A 23,037-nucleotide genomic window follows, 5' to 3' on the forward strand; every position below is an offset into this window, starting at 1 on the left:
TTATTTGCACTCATACAGGCGTTATAAACTTTTTAGTGTAGATATCGTATAGAAGCAGATTTTCAAACTGACACCAGCTTGAGGGACTGATAAATTCAATCCTGCAATTTGTTTGGCTCCTGATAGCTTAGTTACAGATCTGGATACCAGATTAGAGGTTCAAACACTATGAAGAGCAATTAATCAAAATTGTTTCCTTGAGCAAAGCTCCTTCAGCAACAGATTTCTCCAGGGGGACAGTCCCAGTAGCGTTAGCATCCAAGCCTCTCAAAAACATCACTTTAGAACTACTAGTATCACGGCTTAGGTCGTTTCTAACATGTTATTGGAGAAACAAGGATGTGTGTGTATGTGTGAGAGAGAAGAGAGAGAGAGAGAGAGAGAGAGAGAGAGTGTATGTTCAATGAGATCACCTGTTGATGATGCTGTAGTCTGTTAGTCAGCTTTCTTAATTTTGGTGAAATACATTCTATTTTATCAGTGGAGAAATAGCAGTCCAAGCTATTTCTCTATTTTGTGGTAGCTGGTGCGCAAGAGACATTCACTATAGAAACTGCAATCTTCTCCACCATTTTGTCCTCTCAAATGTGGAAAGTCTGGTAAGTGGTAAGCGCCTTGAATTTGTGTAATTTATCATTCAGTTGTGTCTCTCAGCTTTGATGAGCCTTAATGCTGAAGTTGTTCATTTAAAGCAGTTTAAAGCTATTTTCTAGCTTTAGTAGTAATATGAGCGATCACAGAGAAGTGATGAATATAAACACTAAGTGATGCTGACTCATTTCACATCACCAACTGGCTCATTTTACACACAAAAATGGTCTTTTGCCTCCACCTGCTGGCTAAAATATGTAATGTCACAATAATAAATGTAAAGAGACATATCTCTTAACACATCTGCACTGCTCTTACACTTTAGTTTATAACGGCATGAACAAAAGTGGAGTTATAAACACAGTAAAGTGTCTGAGTGCTGATTAGACCATCAGTACACATGAAGTGTCACTCATCCAATCAGATTCGAGTTGTAAATATATATATATATATAATATATATATATTAGGGCTGTCAATTTAACGTGTTAATTCAGTGTGATTAATTTTACAAAAATTAACACATTAATAAAATTAACGCAATTAATCGCAATGCCCCCGGACCATAATAAAGGAAGATTACTGAGAAATGCAAGCTTGTAGACCCTCCTGTTTACTCCAGAGGGCAGTAATTGAAATTTCAGCTGTATGGGCAACACTCAGTTTATACAGTGAAGAAAACAACACTTCAGTATGCAGAACAACACAAACATGCGTTACGTTCTTGCATTCAAAACACTTGAAGGAGTGCAAATGCGAACTAAGGGATCTCAATATGTGTTTAAAGATTGAGCATTAAACTATATTCAACTTGACACAGTGACCTAAACATTTTATGTTTATAATGCAACGCACCCGAGACACTACACAAGTATATCTGGAGCAGGTGTAAATTCAAGGGTCCTTAAACAAGCCCTCATAATAAATCTCCAACTGATTGACAAATTCACTTGTGAAATGGATTGCTGTGAACTGTGTGCCAATGATTGACTTATGATCAATAATATGGAAGTAAACAATAGATTATATTCTAAAGCCGCATTTAGTATTGTCTTATCAATGATTAACTCTTCTGCTACAAGAATATAATGCATTTTAATTATCTGAATATTTTTATTTATATATATATATATATATATATATATATATATATATATATATATATACATACATATATATAATTTTTTTATATTTAAAGATAACTATGTATAATTATTTCATCATTATATATTTAATTATTGTTATATGAGGGATTTCTCAGCAAATATTTGTATATGCGATTAAATGCAATTAATCACGATTAATTAATCGGGACGCCATGTAATAAATGCGATTAAATTTTTTTAACAATTGACAGCCCTAATATATATATATATATATATATATATATATATATATATATATATATACTCTGGCGGCCAAAAGTTTGGAATAATGTAAAGATTTAGCTGTTTCGGAAGGAAATTGGTACTTTAATTCACCAAAGTGGCATTCATCTGATCACAAAGGTTAGTTAGGACATTACTGATGTAAAAAACAGCACCATCACTATTTGATACAAGTTATTTTTTATCAAATCTAGACAGGCCCCATTTCCAGCAGCCATCACTCCAACACCTTATCCTTGAGTAATCATGCTAAATTGCTAATTTGGTCCTAGAAAATCGCTTGCCACTATATCAAACACAGATGAAAGATATTTGGTTCATTAAATGAAGCTTAACATTGTCTTTGTGTTTGTTTTTGAGTTGCCACAGTGTGCAATAGCACTTGGTCAATATATGGTCAAAAATGGCAAAAAAAACCAAAAAAACAGCTTTCTCTAGAAACTCATCAGTCAATCTGTGGCAGGGCCGAGGGCGGGGCCGGGTGGTGATTCTACACACCCAGTCCCTTATCAGGCTAATCAAGCCTCCGAGAGGGATAAAGGCCAACTGCGGAAGATGGTGCGGGAGAGAGAGATCGTTTACGGGCATGCCCGTCATGTGTGTTTGTGTCTTTTGTTTAAGTTTCTCATTAAACTATTATTTATATTGTCAAGTGGGTTCTCGCCTCCTCCTTTCCCTTGAATCGTATCTCAAAGGTAACCACTGGATACTTGTGAATGTCACCATGCACACTAACCCTCACCAGTTTATTTTTATCCAATGCCCCGCCTTGCACCAAGCATTGGACAACAGATAACTGGAAAAGAGTGTTATGGATCTTAAACACATTGAGCTTTTGTGGGATCAACTAGACTGTAAGATGCGTGAGAAGTGCCCGACAAGACAGCCACATCTATGGCAAGTGCAAGTATGGCAAGGAAACATGGGGTGAAATGTCACCTGAGAATCTGTGCAAACTGATAGCTAGAATGTGAAGGATCTGCAAAGCTGTCATTGCTGCTTGTGGAGGATTTTTTGAAGAGAACGTCTCGGGTTACATGTGTAACCCTTGTTCCCTGAAAAAGGCGGAACAAGATGTTGCGCTGCTAAGCGCTACGGGGAACAGCCTCCGCTGTGAGCCGAGCTGAAATACTGTGTGAAACACGTCAATGAACATTGACCGGAATTTATAGCCTCGGCTGATGTAATCATTAGATGCACCTGAGGCCAGGCTATAAATGGATACGTCACCAGGTGTCGTCAGACACTTCTTTTTGAAGAGCAGTCCTGGGACGTCCCAGTGCGGCAAAGCAGCGCAACATCTCATTCCGCCTTTTTCAGGGAACAAGGGTTACACATGTAACCCGAGACGTTCCCTTTACAAAAGGCTTCACTATGATGTTGCGCTGCTAAGCACTACGGGGAACGCAATACCCACGCCGCCACACTTGGGGCTGTCCGGACCCCTACTGTTGTGCAGTGTACTCACAAAAACGCGAGAGGTCTCAGACATGAGCTTGAGATGTCGACTCAAGGGCATAAGAGCCCGGAGTAGCATAAACATCTAAACCATTAATTTTTTGATGAATGTGTGCGGAGAGGACCAGTCTGCCGCATCACAAACATGTTCAGGCATGAGCTGAGATGTCGACTCAAGGGCATAAGAGCCCAGAGTAGCAAAGCATCTAACCCACAAAGTTCGATGAATGTGTGCGAAGAGAACCCTATCGCAACACAAACTCGTCATAAAAACTGATGAATGTGAGTGGAGAGGACCAGCCTGCCGCATCACAAACTTGTTCAGGCATGAGCTGAGATGTCGACTCAAGGGCATAAGAGCCCAGAGTAGCAAAGCATCTAACCCATAAAGTTCGATGAATGTGTGCGAAGAGAACCCTATCGCAACACAAACTTGTCATAAAACTGATGAATGTGAGCGGAGAGGACCAGCCTGGCGCATCACAAACTTGTTTAGGCATGGGCTGAGATGTCGACTCAAGGACATAAGAGTCTGGAGTAGCAAAGCATCTAAACCATAAAATGTGATTAGTGTGTGCGGAGAGTGCCAACCTGCCGCACCACAAACTTGTTCGGTGTCAACTCAAGGCGTAAGAGCCAAGAGTGGCAAGAACATCCAAACTATGAAAGTTTAATGAATGTGCGCAGAGAGGACCAACCTGCCGCACCACAAACTAGCTGCAGAGGGAGACCTCTAGCCAAGACTTGAGAGGAGGAGAGCCCTCTGGAAGAGTGCACCCTAAAATCTACTGGCGAAGCTTGAACGCGCGCCTCGTAGGCCCGGGCAGTAAGGTCCCTTACCCAAAGTGACAACCCGGTCACGGCTTCAAAGTGAAGAACTGCTGCCCTGACTTTACGCCACTAACAAATGCGGTGGACATAATTCTGAAGGGCACAGACTGGACAAAGTCTGAGTAGTATTTAGCTGCTCCAGCATTACAAACGGCAGGGAGCAGAAGGCTTAGAGAATGACTGGCCAAGGGTTGAGAAAGGCACCTTGGGCAGGTAGTCAGGGTGAGGGTGCAAAGAATGCTCTTGGTCATACCTGGGGCAACTCAAAACAGGCCGGCAAAAGAGACAGAGCCTGTAGGTACCCAAGTCTCCTTAGAGACGTAATTGCCATATGAAAAACCATCTTGAGAGTCAGAAGTCTACCAAATGCTGACTCTAGAGGTTTTAAAAAGGGGGGTCTTACCCTATGAAGAGGTCCTAGCAAGGATGCCTCTTAGAGGGCACCCCGCCCACCAAGGCGTGGCAAACCGAAGTGGAAGCCACATAGAACCCGGCAGTGGCGAGGCAAGTGCCCGCTGACAGTTCTTTCCACAGAAAATCCAGAACTGAAGCAAACTGGCAGTTAGCTGGTTCTGTAATTTGAACTTATTAGAAGGAAACGCATGCAGGCGCATTTGTGCCAGGTATGCGCCACCACGATCAGCACCCCCGAGGGGGGGGGGACTGGGTGACTCAGGGAGAAGTAGAGGAGACATTGCGCTATCAACAGAGGCGAAGAGGTCCTCTTCTGTCCTGTAAAATCTACCCAGATCAGTTCCAAGGGAGGGAGCCCTAGCGCTTGCAATGGTCTCGATAACTTCAGGAGAAAGCCCTGTGAACCTCAGTTGGTACCCTACAGGGGCCAAGCATGAAAGGTTTCACAATTCGGGCCGGGGATGAATATGCCCCCTGAGCCTGAGAAAGAAGGTCCTACCTGTTCGGAATCGCCCAAGGTGAGCCGTCGAGGAGAGATATTAACTCCGAGAACCATATCCTGTTTAGCCAGCGCAGCGCCATTAATAGGAGGCAAGACCCTTGCTGGTGAACATTGCCAAGACTCCCGGGAGCAGAGAAACTGGGGAAAGAAACACATACAGACGCATTCTGGGTCATGTATGTGTTTTAACGTCCAGACCCAAGGGGGCTGGGTGATTTCAGGGAGAAGTAGAGGAGACATTGCGCTATTCATAGAGGCGAAGAGGTCCTATTCTGCCCTAAGATCTCACCCAAACTTATTCCAAGTGGAAAAAGCCCGGCATTTAAAAAGGTCTCGATAACCTCAGGAGAGAGCCCTGTGTCCCTCAGTTGGTAGCCTTAGGGGCCAAACATGAAAGATTCCACAACTTGGGGCAGGGATGAAATATTGCCCTGTGCCTGAGACAGAAGATCCTTCCTGTTCGGCACCGCCAAAGGCGAGCCGTCGAGGGAAGAGATTAGCTCCGAGAACCAAGCCCTGTTCGGCCAGCGCGGTGCTATCAGTAAGAGGCAAAAACCCTTGCTGGCGACCGAGCTGACGACCCTCCTATCCCCTTAAGCTGGACGACCACTTAAGGCCGCTACCCCGCCCATCAGGGAGGCGTCTGTCGTTAGCAGCCTGCGACAACAAGACGCACCTAGAGTGGGACCCAAGGCAGAGAACCGGGGTCTGAACCACATAGAAAGGGAACGAAGCCTGAGGCACGTAACCCTATTTAGCATAGGGGTTTTGGCCCTTGGAAGAAATCCCCTGGCTTTTGGCCACAACAAGAACGGTCACATGAGCAGAAGGTCCAGAGGGATCACTGTGGACGCCTTCGCCCTGAGACCTGGAAATCATTGATACTGATAACAGTGCAACCTTCACCTAGCCTGACTTTGCTCAGGGTGATCTAAATGGACTCAATACTAGCGGGAGACAATTGTGCCCGCATTGAGATTGAACTCCATACGATGCCCCGATAGACAGTGTTCTGAGTGGGAGAGAGGACGCTTTTCTTGGCGTTGAGCCTCAACCCCAGAGAAACAGATGAGCTGAGACGATGTCCCTGTGCTGAACTGCCAGTTCCTGGAACTGCGCTAGGATCAGCCAGTCGTCTACATAATTCAAAATGCAGATGCCCCGGAGTCGCAAGGAGTCAGCGCTACATCATGCATTGTGAATGTGCGGGTAAAAAGGGCTAGGCTGAGAGAAAGAACCTGACCCTGGAAGACTTTGCCCCCGGAAGTGAACCTCAGGAACTTTCCATGTTGTGGCAGAACTTCTAAATGAAGTATAGAAGTGCGTCATAAGATCGATGGTGACCAGCCAAACGAGTTGTAGGGCTTGAGACACGACCGTCTTGACAGGCATCATCTTGGACTTGAACACCCACGGGTAGTTCAAGCTTTAAGATCTAAGCCAGACGCCACCCCTCACCCTCCATGGGAAACAGGAAGTATTTAGTGTAATAACCTAACTCTGTCTCTGGAAGGGGAACACATACCATGGCCCCTTTAACCAGGAGATTGAGTTATATATTTTTACATAAAAAGAAATCCGGTTCACGGTAGTGAGAACATGCCGTTGAAACACGGAAAAGCCGGCGAGTGAATTAAATCCTGACGCTCTTATAAGACCCACAGAAAATAATATATCCGGCAGAAGTTCCCACGCAGCCAGGATCTCTGAGATGGGTATTATATTTTAACACTTCCTGTTGAGGGGTTGTCGAGTGTTTCGAGTCCTGAATAAAATGCAGGAACAGCGAAAACACCCAACTGGGAGGAACAGCATAGTGTGCAGAGCAGCATAGTGTGCAGAGCAGCACCAGCCTGACCTGCTGCTTGATAAGCCCTTCCCACTAAAGTGGAGGTTGTCCTACAAGGCTTTGAGGGGAGAGAGGGCTTCTAAGTGACGATGCCGAGCCCGGCGAGAGATAGCCCGCATAGCGTCTCTTCGACCAGCGGCATCACTGAATACCGCCGTGCCTCAGCACCCACGACAGTCGAATATAATGACGCCGAGGGTATGTGAACACGGGAAGAAAATATATATATATATATATATATTTTTTTTTAGGGGTTCTCCATGAGCTGAAAAAGCTCTTAATGGAGGTTTATCAAAGAAGGGAAGGAACCCATGAGGCGTTCCCTTTCTTAGACTGGAAGATAAAATCTATCCCCTAATTTGGAGCGTTTGGGGGTCTCTTTTCACGTGGCCAGACCAATCTGGCAACCACACGAGTAACAACATCGAGCAATTCCTCCGTAGATTTTTTATCGCGGACGGAAAGCTCGGAGGCGGGAAGAGAATAGCGATCCACCTCATGATCCGAGAAGCGTCGAGATCAAGTGAAGAAACAGCTGGGTTTGGGGAGAGAGTGAGAGAAAGGGATCAACCCGTCTCTTGCTCCTCAGCCAAAACCATGCACGCAGCCCCACGAACGATCTTCTTTTCGAGAGTGCTGACTCCGGAAGCAAGCGAGGCGAGCACGACGCACTCTGCCTGTTAAAGCAAATCGCAGTGCTCGCACCCGCCCTGCTGCAACGCCAGAGCAGCTTGCTCCCAAACAAACAGCAAAAACTGATGTGTGTCGTCTTCAGCTATAGAGCGAGAAGAGGGAACACGCACCGCTTATGGCTTTCAGTCATTCTCTCTTTTTTAGAAATATATATATATAATATTTTCTAAACAGAAGAGAAAAGAGAACAAAGAACAAAGTTCACTGCACACTGTCTAACTGATTCTAACTCCTAACAGAGGAAAGAAAGTTTTGACAGGGTGTGTGAAACACACAGAAACAGAATCGCTCTGAAAAAAGAGTTTCTGACGACACCTGGTGACGTATCCATTTATAGCCTGGCCTCAGGTGCATCTAATGATTACATCAGCCGAGGCTATAAATTCCGGTCAATGTTCATTGACGTGTTTCACACAGTATTTCAGCTCGGCTCACAGCGGAGGCTGTTCCCCGTAGCGCTTAGCAGCGCAACATCGTAGTGAAGCCTTTTGTAAAGGGAATTATTTTTTCAAATTGTAATAGTAATTTTTTTTACATTATTATTTTCCTCACTATACATTGTGATCAGTAGAATACCACTTTGGTGATTAAAAGTACCAATTTATTTCCATAAGAGCAAAATCTGTACATTATTCCAAACATTTGGCCACCCATGTATATATCTTTTTCAAAGATGACAAGTCTGAATGAAAAAATCATCATGTTTTTATTATTTGTATTATTTATTTATTTATTAAAAGTTGGGAGCTTTTACTAGGCTACATAATGCAAAGATGTTTAGTGATGGTTGGCAAAAATCTAAAACCCGGTATGGATTACATTGTGCACAGATTCAAATGTCATTGTTTAGGCCAGTATCTTTGGGATTTTTTGCATTTTTAAAGGGATAGTTCACCCAACAATTAAAATTCTCTCATTTACTCACCCTCATGCCATCCCAGATATATATGACTTTTTTCTTCTGTTGAACATAAAGATTCTTAGAAGAATTTTTCATCTTTGTAGGTCCATACAATGCAAGTGAATGGTGGCCAGAACTTAAAAGGTCCAAAAAGCACATAATGACTCCTGTGGTTAAATTCATAGCTGCGTTCGAAACCTTGTACTGTCAAAGTATGAACTGTATTTGATGAAGGATAACTTTTCTTCTGGCAAAACAGTACATAGTTTTTGGACACTCTTCACCCAGGGATGTTGGCATCGTCTTGTGACCCGAATATATGATGTAATCAGTGACGTGCGGTGGTGTCTTAAAGAGGCTAGGCACTGAGTTATGAAAGCCAGATTACCTGATTTATTGTTTAAGCTAATAATACGTAATAACAGTGAACGTTACGCACAAGCGCGGCATATCAAGAAATGTACAAATCAGGATGTATATAGTGTACACTCTCTCTCTCTCTCTCTCTCTCACACACACACACACACACACACACACAAGCGCGGCATATCAAGAAATTTACAAATCAGGATGTATATCGTGTATTCTCTCTCTCTCTCTCTCTCTCACACACACACACACAAGCGCACAGCCACATAGCCAATCTTTTCTTACATACCAATCAGTTGATCGGATAATTTTTGGGCCCTTTTGCTGTACTAGTCCATCTAAGGCTGGCGTAGACCTCCCTCTTGCAATTAACTCATATTTGGAATTAAAATCGAGCTTGGAAAAATTTCTTAATTCCGTGATTATGGCCGGTGCTGTCATTTTGATTTTGAATATGGCTAGCTGTGGTGTAATGACGTTAGCTACGCAAATGTCCAGGAATATCTCGATTTTAATTGGTCCATGTCTGATACGTAACGGAGATGATTACGGGCATAACATATTTACGTCAAAAGGCACAGCAGATTTGTGCTTTTTGCCGTACATGTTAAAGAATACAGGATCGAAGTGCGCATGCGCAACATGGGTTTTCCGCTTGTCGTCTGCAATGAATGGATCGTAAAAGCACTGCTTATTCTACCATTTGTTTTTAGTTGATTATGCGTAACTGCTACATTTGTCATCATAACGTCTAAACAATTGGAATAACACACATATTGCATATATAAATCACAAGAATAAAAAGTAAAAATATAAATACAAGTTTATTATTTAATAAACATTTTATTTTTGAATTTTGGCAGGGTAGGCAGTGCCTAGTTTGCCTACCCAGACCGCACGTCAGTGGATGTAATAACAACAACCATGAAACATGTCTGCTCTGGTTTTGTTAAACAAGCACAATTTAAGCAATAGGAACAATTATCTTGTTATATATAGTACTTACAGTTGAGATGAGCTGTCCGACTCGCAATTCACCGCTGTCTCTTTAAATCCAGTGTTTTTAACGTGATGTTGAATCAACTCCCGAGGGATTATGGGATCGTAAAGTGTCCAGTCGATCCGCACTTCATAATCTCACATAATCCGTGTATTTCTCGCGTACCGCTTCAAGAATACTGTGTATTCTTACTTACTACTCAACTTGCATACTGATTTTGACATACTACACTGTAGAGAAGTATGGATATTTGGACACAGCGCATATATTAAGTCTTTATTGTCCTCTCTGCCCAGTAGGTGCCGATATGCACAAAGATTGCTTATCGACATAAACAAAAGCACCTATCATATCACTTCTGAAGATTTGGATTTAACCACTGGAGTCATATGGATTACTTTTATGAAGCCTTTACAATGCTTTTGTGGAACTTCAAAGTTCTGGCCACCATTCACTTGCATTGTATGGACCAACAGAGTTGAGATATTCTTCTAAAAATCTTTGTTTGTATTCAGCAGAAGGAAAAAAATCATACACATCTGGGATGGCATGAGGGTGATTAAATGATGAGAGATTTTTCATTTTTGGGTGAACTATCTCTTTTAAATTTTCATGAAATCAATTCACAGCTGGTCTTTAAACCCAAGCACTGATTTCCTAAATATGACAAACAGAAAAAAATATGATGTCTGGTATTTAATGCAAGGTGTAGAATCAGAAAACTCATAAATGATAGGCAGCTTTAGCTAATAGTGTCATCTTCATTTTTATTTTTATTAGAAAATAACTAATCAATAATGTCTCATTAATTCATTCTTAAACAGGTAGATTTAAGGGTTTTTTTCTTTTAATATTCTGTGATAATTAAATAATGAACCGTGTTCAAAATCTAGTCAATGGCGTCCACTAGCCAAACTCCATGACGCATTTTCATTGTGTCCCGGCATCACTGATACTACACGTTCCTCCGCTGCAGTAACGGAGCTCGCTGACAGGTGCGGAGCGGACAGACTACAGCATCATATCAAGCGACCCACCATCTGTACAGTGCTTTCTTTAAAGAATAACGTTTAAGGATTTACTTCTCCACGCTGTGTTTATGCATTGTGACTGATACAGAGCTTAAGGTAAGTATTTAATTATTCGGACCTTCTTTTGGAGTAAAATTTTTAATTGTTTTCGGGTTACAAATTACATTAATTGCTTAGACTGAAGACATCGTGGGTATCCCGCACCTTTAGTTTACCATGCCTCTGAAATGCTGCCTTCAGAAACTGCAGTTTCTGTCCGGTTTGTTTTTAACATGGACTGTTCAAATAGCTGTACACTGCATCTCTCAAGCGTCTTATTCGGTTTCGTATCTGCTGCGCTGGCGTGCTAGTGAAACGACAAATGAGTGCAACAAAGACCGGTGCCAGCCTAAGCGATATGTATCCAATTAAGAGCTACTACACATTACTGTAAAACAAATTAGTTTAATCGAATCAGACATTTGAAGAATTAAGGGAGATAAAAACACCATGGGTTATTGTATGTGTTGATTTGGTGGATACAGTTTGTTCTCAAGATTGAGGCAAGTGAAGACGGATTTACACAAAAAAGAACTGTGTGCGATGAAACCATGGACATCTTTTAATATGACAGAAAGATGATAATTATTATGGTATCTGTCCTAAACTCAAGATGCCAAAAGTTTACCTATATTGGTTATTTCATAAGAGTAATACTTCTTCTACTCACTGGTTTATTTGATTGTTTGTTTATTATTATTTATTTTTTTATGCATTCATTCACTCATTTTAAAAATTACGCCTGCATATTTAGCTAGCGTGACCATACGTCCTCTTTTTCCCGGACACGTCCTCTTTTTCGAACCTTATGCTTCCGGCCAGTACTTCTAAATTTGCGAAAAAGTCCGGGATTCAGCTTTAGTTGCATTATGATCTGGTCTAATATTTCATTGTGTGTGCGAGCATATTTGCATTGCTTTAGCCCGTCTTTGTAAATCCCGCCTTCTCGCACACCAATTGGTCGATTATAAGCGCCTTGCAGCAACTATTGGCCACATTCCTGCTTGTCAATCTCTCCGCGAACGCACGAAGCGGTATTGTGTTCGAAATCAAACGGTTGCTTGACAGTAGCAGCAAATGACAGCTGAGTGGAAACATTGCCCAAACGAAAGTGAAAATGCACAAAAAATTCCCATGCTTTCATCCAGGTCGAGATCCGTGGGAAGCAGAATGTATGACAATCTGGCACTTTTGTGTCAGTTGCAAGGTGCAAGTGATTTAGAAGCACACATTAGCTCCGAGAAACATAAAGGGTCAATGAAAGTTCATCTGGTTCTGCGACCAGGTAAAATTGTTATCAAATTGATTCATTTTCCATGGCCATACAAAATAATAGTAAATGAAGGTACACTCATGGCATCAAATATTTTATTTTAGAACATGGACATTCAAAAGTATCTTATTTATATATATATATATATATATATATATATATATATATATATATATATATATATATATATATATGTATATACATGTAGGAGCCAGCTGGTAGATAGCTGTGCAGTGTGTAAACCTCACTCTCCTGATCTCAAGAGGTGCACTAGCGACTAATACTAGAGGCTGTATCCTTTAGCATCCTTGTTAGAGCACCCGCCTCCCATGCCGGCGACGTTGGTTCGAGTCTCATACAGAGCGGGTAGAACAATAGACTCAGCTTTGTGTATCAACACTGTGTGTGTGTGTGTGTGTGTGTGTGTGTGTGTGTGTGTGTGTGTGTGTGTGTGTATCACTTCGTGTTCATGCTGTTCTTAAATAAAATGTTTCTGTTAGGAGTTACTGGCTTTATTTTTGAAATTACATATGTTAGCCAACAGGTGGTGGCAAAAGATAATTTTTGTGTGTAATATGAGCCAGTCGGTGATGTAAAGTGAATCCATTAGTCATTGTTTACATAGAACTGGGCTTGGTGATCGCTGTATTACTAATACATTTCCAAAAGCCAAGAAATAGCTTTAAACGGCTTTAAACAGACAACTTCAGGATTAAGGCTCATGCTGAGAGACACAACAGACTGATTTATTACAGTGGTGGGCAGTGGTGGCTCAGTGGTTGAGGCTCAGGGTTACTGACCAGAAGGTCAGGGGTTCAAGCCCCAGCACCACCAAGATGCCACTGTTGGGCCCTTGAGCAAGGCTCTTAACTCCAGGTTGCTCCGGGGGGATTGTCTCTGTAATAAGTGCACTGTAAGTCGCTTTGGATAAAAGTGTCTGCCAAATGCATAAATGTAAATTACAGAACTCAAGTGCTTACCTTTTATCGGAGTTTCCACTTTAGAAACATGCTGTTTAAAATGGCGGAGGACATTGCTGTTTCTATAATTAATGACTCTTGCATACTCTTATATATATATATATATATATATATATATACTATATATAGCATAACATAAATTTATGTTATGCATAACATAAATTTATGTTATGCTAATAGACAGTCTTTTTCACTGAATTAAAGTATGCATTAATAGTAACACTGTTTTGAATCCTCTTTTTGGAAAACCAGAATATGGTCACACTAATTTAGCTGTACAGCACTTTGGGTCGACTTTTGTTGTTTTTAAATGTGCATTTCAACTAAGCATGACTTTACTAAAATATTTTAGTATGCTGCGCATCAGTTTAAATGTCTCTATTCCATCATGTGATTCTGCTATTGATCAGCAGAATTGGATCGACTCTTTAAATCGGGTAGATTCATCTGCAAGGAAGAAAGTATTTTTTTTATTGGGAATGTCTTCGGAATGTATATTGGTTGCTCAAGGAACTGTAAAAAAAATATAAAAAATAAGTGTATGCTCTTGTCATTTACTTAGTGTCTTTGAAGTAAATTTAATTTAGTTGTTTGATTTCATGCTATAGGCGAAGCCGAAAAACCCTATTTTGAGAGATATAGAGGAAGAGATAGAGAGAAAAGAGAGAGACAATCTGCGGTGATGGGTGCATATGAGATTTATTTGATCTGAGTCAGTCCACTTTGTCATGTGCCCTGGAACAATGGGAATTTATTTTTCAACAGCTCGTCTATAAAGCTAGAAACAGTGTCTGGCTTTGCTTTTAGTTGTAATGTGCCGAGATATACACACATATTTGACATAAATACATACATAAATTGAGGTTCTACATGCATTTTCTCTTTCAGTTTTGTAGTTACTTTGTGAGTGGCACAAATTTGGCAGAATATACATACAGCACTGTAAGTTTTCTTTGATTGTCCATTGATTTCTACATGGGTCACACACTGTCAGGATTTTTTCACCTTTGTCAGTCAAGTTTATTGTGGTGACAGGATCCTAACACGTATGTTCTATGTCTCTGTGTGAGCGCACAGATTTAGTTGTTTTCCTTGCCATGTGCTCTTCTGTTAAGTCTGTGTTTCATGTTAAGAGCATGGTGTCTGGAGCTTGACTCTTTGGTCTGGTTCGGTCTTGTTTCTGAGTCGGGATCCGGACACTTGTGCTCAATGTCTTATCTGTGTGTGCGCAAAGGGCTTGACTGGTAATCTGGAATACCAGGCATTTTCCCGGTGGGCCGACTCACTTTGAGGCCGATCAGGGACGGACTGGCCATAGGGAGAACCGAACGGGCCGGTGGGTCGGCCGCGAACTGTGCTGAATGGGCCATGCACGTTATGCATAACGGACAACAAAACGGTGCCGCGATATGCAGAAAAGGACAGCGAACCCCCTGTGTTTTGCCATTTCGTTGTGGTTTATCACTGTTCGATTCTCACATGTCAGTTCCTGTCTTGGCCTTTTTGTCTGTTTCAGCACGGAGCATCGAACCCAGTCTGTTCTGCAATGTTCTTACCTGGACTTTGAGTTTTCCCCTCCAGAGTACTTTTTGTTTGTTTTGTTTATGTTTTGAGTATTAAATAAAAGCCCATTCTTCTTAGTTTCTACAAGTCCTCACCCTCTGTTCTACCGACCCTGACATGCACATACTGAGCTGTGCATCTGCACATTCTAGCATTAGTGGGCATGTTTTGATGATGTCTTTGTTTGGTAATATGAAGGACTTAACCTAATTAGGAAGTTTTCCATAAAGCTCAATTAAAGGCATTAATATCTTTAAAATAATATGCTGAAAAGGCACCTTGAATCTCCTACCATGACTTGCCTTACTGTTGTAAGTCCATCTTCATTTTCATTAGCCACTAAGTGGTCACACCAAAATCCATTCCACATGGTTTAGTCAGACACGGTGCCACAGAATGATTGGCAAAATAGAGGAGGACAAGGCCAGTGTGTGAGGAGACGATTATTCTAACAGAACTGGACTCTTGATTTTATCAGATCATTTGACACAACTCAGCTGCGCTGACACACATTTGTAGTCAGTTATCTCAGATGGATTAGAAATCCCACATCTCTATTTTCACAACTTGATATGCACTGGTATTCTAAATGCCCCATGATATCCGATTGTTATAAATTGTTAATGTTTTAATCTTGTAATGCTTTGGCCAGTTCACTTAAGCTTTTAGATACATATCCATCACTTAGCGGCTCTCACTTTATGAAAGTCTTTTTGTATGAGTAAGAAACCTTTTTTCATCCCTTGTTAATAAATACGAATTAAGAGCTACTTTTTGGGTGGATTTATGATTTTATTAATATCAGTTTCTGGACATATTTAAGCTTCTCAAAATGACTGCCCTTATGATACAACGAAAGACCATTTGAGTCTTCCATTAAGGCATCTAAATAATGCTAATAACACTAGATGTTGTGGAGGAAGAGTGTACAGTAAGTATAGGTTGCAGAATTAGCTGCAAGACTATGGGAGTTTGCATCTTAATGAGAATAGTTGTGTGATTATCTGAGACTTGCGACCCTCTGCACTCTCAAACAGGTGGTATTGATGCTGCATAGGAGGCAGAATAATTAACTGAAAATGTTGTGCCATATATAGCACTGCTGTTACGTCACTAAAATAAGGATGTGAATCACCAAAACTCAATGTTCCACTTGTCATTACTATATAGTGATATGTAAATATGCTCGTATATATATGACCTTTTCTACCTATAGCGGTAGAAAAACCTCAATGAGTTCCACACACCCACAGCCAACTAAGTAGACTTGTTTAAGCAGGTTTCTCTGTAATCATTTACCCACCATATTTTTTTAAATCTAAATTACTTACCTTCTTCTGTGGAACACAAAAGGAGATGTTAGGCAGAATGTTAGGAACTGACAGCCTTAGTCCCCATTCACTTTCATTGTATGGAAAATAGAACAGCGTCAGAATTCCTCAAAATGGCTCCTCTTGCATTTCATGGAAGAAGGAATGTCATACTGGTTTGGAATGACACAAGTGTGACACAACATAAATTTGCGTGCACTAACTCTTTAATGTGATTTTTTTGTATTTTTTTTTTATTATAAAACATAATTTCCCCTTTCAGCTATTTGATATAGGCTTTATCCAAGTTTTGGTGCTTGCACCTAACCAAGGCTTCCTCATTTGCACCCACTTACCGAAATGGAAAGCTCTGCCTCTGTTTTCTACCACTGCAATGAAACAAAAGCTAATGAATTGTCCCAAGTGCATTTATTTTGTATTAATTGGAAAATATGTATTTGATATATTTCGAGAGGTGGCAGTCTGTTTTATATATCAGTACAACCACTGTTTCAGAAAAACACATTGTTGAAATTGATGCTGGTGTTGATGAAATAATGAGCACTTGGCAAATGGCACAATTTGCAGCACCGAGGATTCCCATTTGAGCTTCACCAACTCCTCTGCTAGTTCTCTCAGTCTAACAGATCAACCCCCTCTCATTTTCTCAGCACAGTATTGTTGGAACACAAACACACACACACACACACACACACACACACACACACACACACACACACACACACACACTTGTTTGGTTTCCATGTTTTATGGGGACTTTCCATAGACATAATGGTTTTTATACTGTACAAACTTTATATTCTATCCCCTAAACCTAACCCTACCCCTAAACCTAACCCTCACAGAAAACTTTCTGCATTTTTACATTTTCAAAAAACATAATTTAGTATGATTTATAAGCTGTTTTCCTCATGGGGACCGACAAAATGTCCCCACAATGTCAAAAATTTCGGGTTTTACTATCCTTATGGGGACATTTGGTCCCCACAAAGTGATAAATACACGCTCACACACACATACACACACAAACACACACAGACACACACACACACACACACACACACACACACACACACACACACACACACACACACACACACACACACACACACACACACACACAGACACACATATACCTGCCACAGGCCTAACGCCTGAGTAATCTACCTCCTTTGGGCCTCCAATTCACTAGTAGATCACATGTAGGTCAGTAGTACTATTGCAGGAGACAAAACAATGTGCTAGTGGCACATCATTTCCTGGACTACATTTAAGACTTTTGAAGCATTAGATGGAGTAAGAGAAATTAATGGAAAGGTGCTAACTTGTACTCTGTGTGATAGCTTAGCAGCTGTTTTTCACAATCCCCTTAGGCTGAAAATATACTTGTCAATGAGCGATGACTTAAAAGGGGTCATAAAAAGAAACCGATGCCCCAAATCATGCCATGTTTCATAGAACATCAGTCTCTCACTCATATTTTGCCATTGTGCATAGGTGCAAAGTTTAAAGTAGGCAACTAGCTCGTGTAGATATTTCTTAAATACAGTATCTATACACTCACTTAGGAACACCTGTACACCTACTTATTTATGTGATTATGAATCAGCCAATCATGTGGCTGGAGTGCTATACATCAAATCATGCAGATAGGGGTCAAGAGCTTCAGTGCTGCACACAGAAACTCCTTGTTGATGAGAGAGTCAACAGAGAATGGCCAGACTGTTTCAAGCTGAACGAAATGCCACGGTAACTCAGATAACTACTCAACTATATCACAATTCCAGTTGGTCAGAAGTTTACATACTGTTAACTGTGCCTTTTAGCAGCTTGGAAAATTCCAGAAAATAAGGTCAAGCCTTTAGGCAATTAGCCAATTGGCTTTTTATAGGAAGTGTACTGAATTGGAGGTGTAACTGTGGATGTAGTTCAGTGTTTACAGTTTTCAAGTGCATATGGGGACAAAGATCTTAATTTTTGGAGAAATTTCCTCTGGTCTGTTGAAACTAAAATTTAACTGTTTGGCCATAATGACCATCATTATGTTTGGAGGAAAAGGATGAGGCTTGCAAGCCGAAGAACACAATCCCAACTGTGAAGCATGGGGGTGCAGCATCATGTTGTAGGGGTGCTTTGCTGCTGGAGGGACTGGCGCACTTCACAAAATAAATTATGATCATCATTTGGATATATTAAAGCAACATCTCAAGACATCAGCCAGAAAGTTAAAGCTTGGTCGCAAATGGGTCCTCCAAATGGACAATCACCCCAAGAATACCTCCAAAGTTGTGGCAAAATGGCTTAAGGACAACAAAGTCAAGGTATTGGAGTGGCCATCACAAAGCCCTGACCTCAATCTGATTTTGTGGGCAGATCTTAAAAAGTGTGTGTGATCAAAGAGGCCTACAAACCTGACTCAGTTACACCAGTTCTGTGTGAAGGGCCAACAATTCCAGCAAAAGATTGTGAGAAGCTTGTGGAAGGCTACCCAAAATGTTTGACCCAAGTTTAACAATATAAAGGCAATGCTACCAAATACTAACAAAGTTTATGTAAACTTGTGACCCACTGGGAATGTGATGATAGAAATAAATAATTATCTCTAGGATTTAACATTCTTAAAATAAAATAGTGATCCTAACTGACCTACAACAGGGAATGTTTTCTATGATTAAATGTCAGGAATTGTGAAATACAGAGTTTAAAGTATTTGGCTAAGGTGTATGTAAACTTTTGACTTAAACTGTATCTATATTATTTATCTTGTTTTTATATTATTAGCATTGGCATTTTAATTAGCATGCTAACAGTAAGCTGTGCTCCAGCTGTTTTTTTTTTTTGCAAAAACGGGTCTTGTGTAAACACCCCTTTAGAAATTCATCCGATCGTTTAGAGTTGAACTTGAAACTAGCCTTATTAAATAGGGCTTTCTTAAAGGTATATTTAAAAATGTAACATCTCCTTTTATGTTTGATAGAAGAATGTCATAAAGGTTTGGAATGATATGAATTCAAGACCAATTTGTCAAAAGATGTTCAGGCAACACACTGACTAGTCGATTTTCAAAATATGTAGGTTAGTTTTGCATATTTGGAGAGAGTGTGTTTGTGATATGACTGGGTTGTACTTTTTCAATTTAGTTGGAAGTTTCCCCACAATAAGACTGGTATATGAAATTATCTAACACAGCCTGCTGTTCAGTCTGCCACAACTGAGTTGCCATTTGTGCGACTGGTACCCTACCTCTTCCAGGGACCCTCTGTCACAGCATATTAGACTGACAATTGGCTTGCCAACATCATGACAGAACTCAAGGACAAGGACAGGTTGGCATCAACCATATAAGCTTATTTCTACGGTGCTTCAGAATACTGCCAAACAAATATAAGAGAATTGTCTACTCTATGGACTGGATTGAAGTCCCCCTGTTTAATGGATTTGTTACTTTGCAGAACAAGCTGCACTGCTTGAAATTAGCATCACCCCCTGCAGAGTTCTTCCTGTCAGCAGCACACATCAACTGACATCACTAATCTTGAAACTTAGTGGTTTTACTTTTAATGCAGGAGAAAGTAGTTATCTCTGTATGGTAAAAAATCTTAAATAGTCATCTACCTAATGTAGGACTAGATGTAGTCTTAGCCTCTGACAGTACAATCACAGACTGCCCATAAATCTGTTCATCGACTGTCTGATGCATATTAAACACAAAACCTGAAATCAATCAGCCTAGATTGACTGATTACATGCAACATCTGGGTGTAAGGGCACATCGGCTATTTGTTAGTCTTTTCTTTTTTTTTTGTTGCAAGGAATCAAAGCCATGTTTTCTGAGGATGTAATAATCATGATACTTACCAAAGTTAAGATGTCCAAGAGCAGAACAGTATTTTCCACTTGCTTTCTTAGGGTGCTTTTACACTAGCACTTTTGGTGCGCACCCAGGTTCGAAAGACATCAAGGTTTGATTCGTTTTAATGATGTGAACGCTGTTTCCGAAATTGGGTGTGCACCCACTGGTCTGGTGCGGTTCACGTGAACTCTGGTATGGTTCACTTCTGATATGATCACAGTCGTACCAAAATGCGGAAATGAACTGCTTGTGATTCATGTCTTTGCATGCTCCCGAATCGCAATTATTGTATTATGCATTTCTCATACCTTGTTTTCTCCAAATAAATCCCCTTCAGAAAACAGCTCACATTCTTCATATCTATTAAAACATATCTGTGGGCTCGCAGCAGACAAAAGCTCACATTCCTTACATCAATTTTTCCGTGGCTGACAAACATAAGTGTCGTTCCTTGCATGTGAAGTTTTGGTGGTCAATCCAAATAGATGGATAAATTAATAACACAGCAAACTGATGTCTTCTTGAATTGTTTCCTAGTTACAGTGGTAAACAGCTGCTGCTTGAACTCACGTTGATGACGCAATGGGCCCACGGTTTAGACCTAAATAATATGATGTAAACAGAGACCAATGAGGACAGGGGGAGTGGTTAGGAAACTAAAGAACCCTTATCTATATGTGTGAAATAATCTGTACAGTACATTTTAATGGGAACAAATTCTCATCACAGAGTCTGTTCATATTTTCCTCTATTTTCCTGTTGTTTTCTACCGTTCGTGGAGACTGTCACACTGTTAGTTATATTCACTGTTGGGGAGTAACAGATTACATGTAACGGGAATATGTATTCAAAATACAAAATATAAGTAACTGTATTCCACTACATTTACAATTAAATAATTGATAATTAGAATCCAGTTACACTTAAAATGTATTTTGATTTGCTGAAGAGATTACTTGCATTTTATTGTCATTTGTTTCATTTAATATTTAGTCCTTTCTGATGAAAAACATTTAAACATATAGATGATGCGATCCAATGTGCATTTGAACAGCGATGAAACTATTTCTTATGATGTGTTAAATTCATACGAGCAGACATAGAAATAAGTTTGAATTAAGTTTGGAGCTGAAGAAATAGAAATAAAACTTGTGTAAATTGTCAGCTTTACACTAAGTTAATATGCTATTTCTAGGCATTTTAAATGCACGATCATATTTTTTTATCAAGACATGGATAATAATGTATTTTTCTAATAAGACATTAGCTATTAGGGCAAAAATGGTATTCTTGATAATCCATCCATCCATCCATCATCAACCGCTTATCCTGTGTACAGGGTCACGGGGGGTATTCTTGATAATAATTTTTTAAATTTTTTCCTATAAAAACATCAAAAAATCCTTAAAACAAGATCAATTAGATTAATCTTGTTTTAGAAACAACATACTCAAAACAAGTAAAAAAATCTACCAGTCCTGAAAAAGTAAATGGAAGTGGAGCGTAGTTCTAGCGGGAACACCAGCAGGTGCACATCATCACATCATTAGCTGGGTAACTCCTAGCCAATCGCATGTAAGCCATTGCTTTATAAGTCTGCTCACAATCTATCACATTGCTGTTTCGGTGTGCTAACACTGCAACCTCCACCTCCCCACCACCACAAGTTGAGCCCTGTCCCGCAGTGGGGTAGGCTCCTCGACCCTGCCTCCTATCTCCGGCAGGACATGACGGTTCCGGGTACAAATTCCTCGGACTGCCGGACGGGCCTACGCCAAAGAGAGAGACATCACCTCCCATTTTACATCTATCAAATAAATGGAATCTTAAACTTCACTCAAGCCTGCGTGTCTTCCCGATAGAATTCAAAGTATTTAGAAAATGTTACTGGCCTTGAGTAATCTGATGGAATATGTTACAAATTACATTTTATATTGTGTATTCTGTAGTGGCATACATTTAAAACGTAACCCTTCCAACCCTGGTTATGTTTTATATGTATATATATATATATATATATATATATATATATATATATATATATATATATATATATATTATTTATTTATTTTTTTTTTACATGCAGCAAATTGTCTTAAATATATCCATTGAGCAGACTTTTTTATATTTTTTAAAAGCTTTAACAACCCTGAAAGCATGTAATGTTACTGTTTTTAACATTCACATCTCTAAGAAGCATATACTAAGTTATATTCTACAGGAGCACCGCAAGATTTTTCAAGAGATGAGCAAGGTTTGTGCATAACATGTTTTGAACTGTTGTGTGTGAAAATCCCAGGAGATCAGCAGTTACAGAAATACTCAAACCAGCTTGTCTATGGAGTTTCCTTTGTGTCTTTATTATTCAATCAAACATACTTTGTTTGAGAGTAAAATGTATTATTTTGTAATTAAAAAAAAATAAAAGAGTGCAAAAAAGTCTTCTAAATGCTCAAAAATAAAGAAGTTGATAACAAAATTATTTGCAGTGCGTGTAATCTTTTGAAAACTTTTTTTTTTTTGTGCACTTCAAAAACTTTTCATCACAAACCCACACATTTTGCTCTCTTTTCTGCTGTCTTTTTTGCCGCTGTAAATATTTTGCTTGCGAGTTGAAAAGTTTTGCTTGCGAGTTGAAAAGTTTTGCTTGCGCGTAAAGCTGTACCTCAGTGGGCGGTCTCTAACAACCAGATGAAAGGCCTTTTTCTATTGGTCACCCTCGATTGAAGTGACCGGTTGGCCACGCCCATTACAGTTTCCCGCCGCTGCTGCTGCTGCCATCAGCACTGCGGTCAAGCCAGCCGTGGTTTGAAAATACACGGTCAAGCCAGCCCAGTATGGGATGTCCCGTATAAGAACTGACCATTATTTTTTTCTACTTAGAAATGAGGTATTAATGGGCCTCTGAAGTCGAATAATGTGACATTTCTCCAAAATGCTGCAGTAAAATGGTTTGATATGAAGTGAGTATA

General features: G+C 40.2%; 1 protein-coding gene across 1 annotated transcript in view; it reads left to right on the forward strand.

Annotated features, from left to right (window-relative positions):
- The first annotated feature begins 10,998 nt into the window (after nucleotides 1–10,998).
- The window catches only part of LOC127648995 (disks large-associated protein 1-like), a 192,664-nt gene continuing 180,625 nt past the window's right edge, over nucleotides 10,999–23,037 (forward strand). The window contains exon 1 of the mRNA XM_052133869.1: nucleotides 10,999–11,122. The gene's annotated coding sequence lies outside the window, so the exon portion shown is untranslated. The remainder of the gene's footprint in view (nucleotides 11,123–23,037) is intronic.

Source organism: Xyrauchen texanus, chromosome 9 (genome assembly GCF_025860055.1).
Source record: "Xyrauchen texanus isolate HMW12.3.18 chromosome 9, RBS_HiC_50CHRs, whole genome shotgun sequence".
Lineage (NCBI taxonomy): Eukaryota > Metazoa > Chordata > Actinopteri > Cypriniformes > Catostomidae > Xyrauchen > Xyrauchen texanus.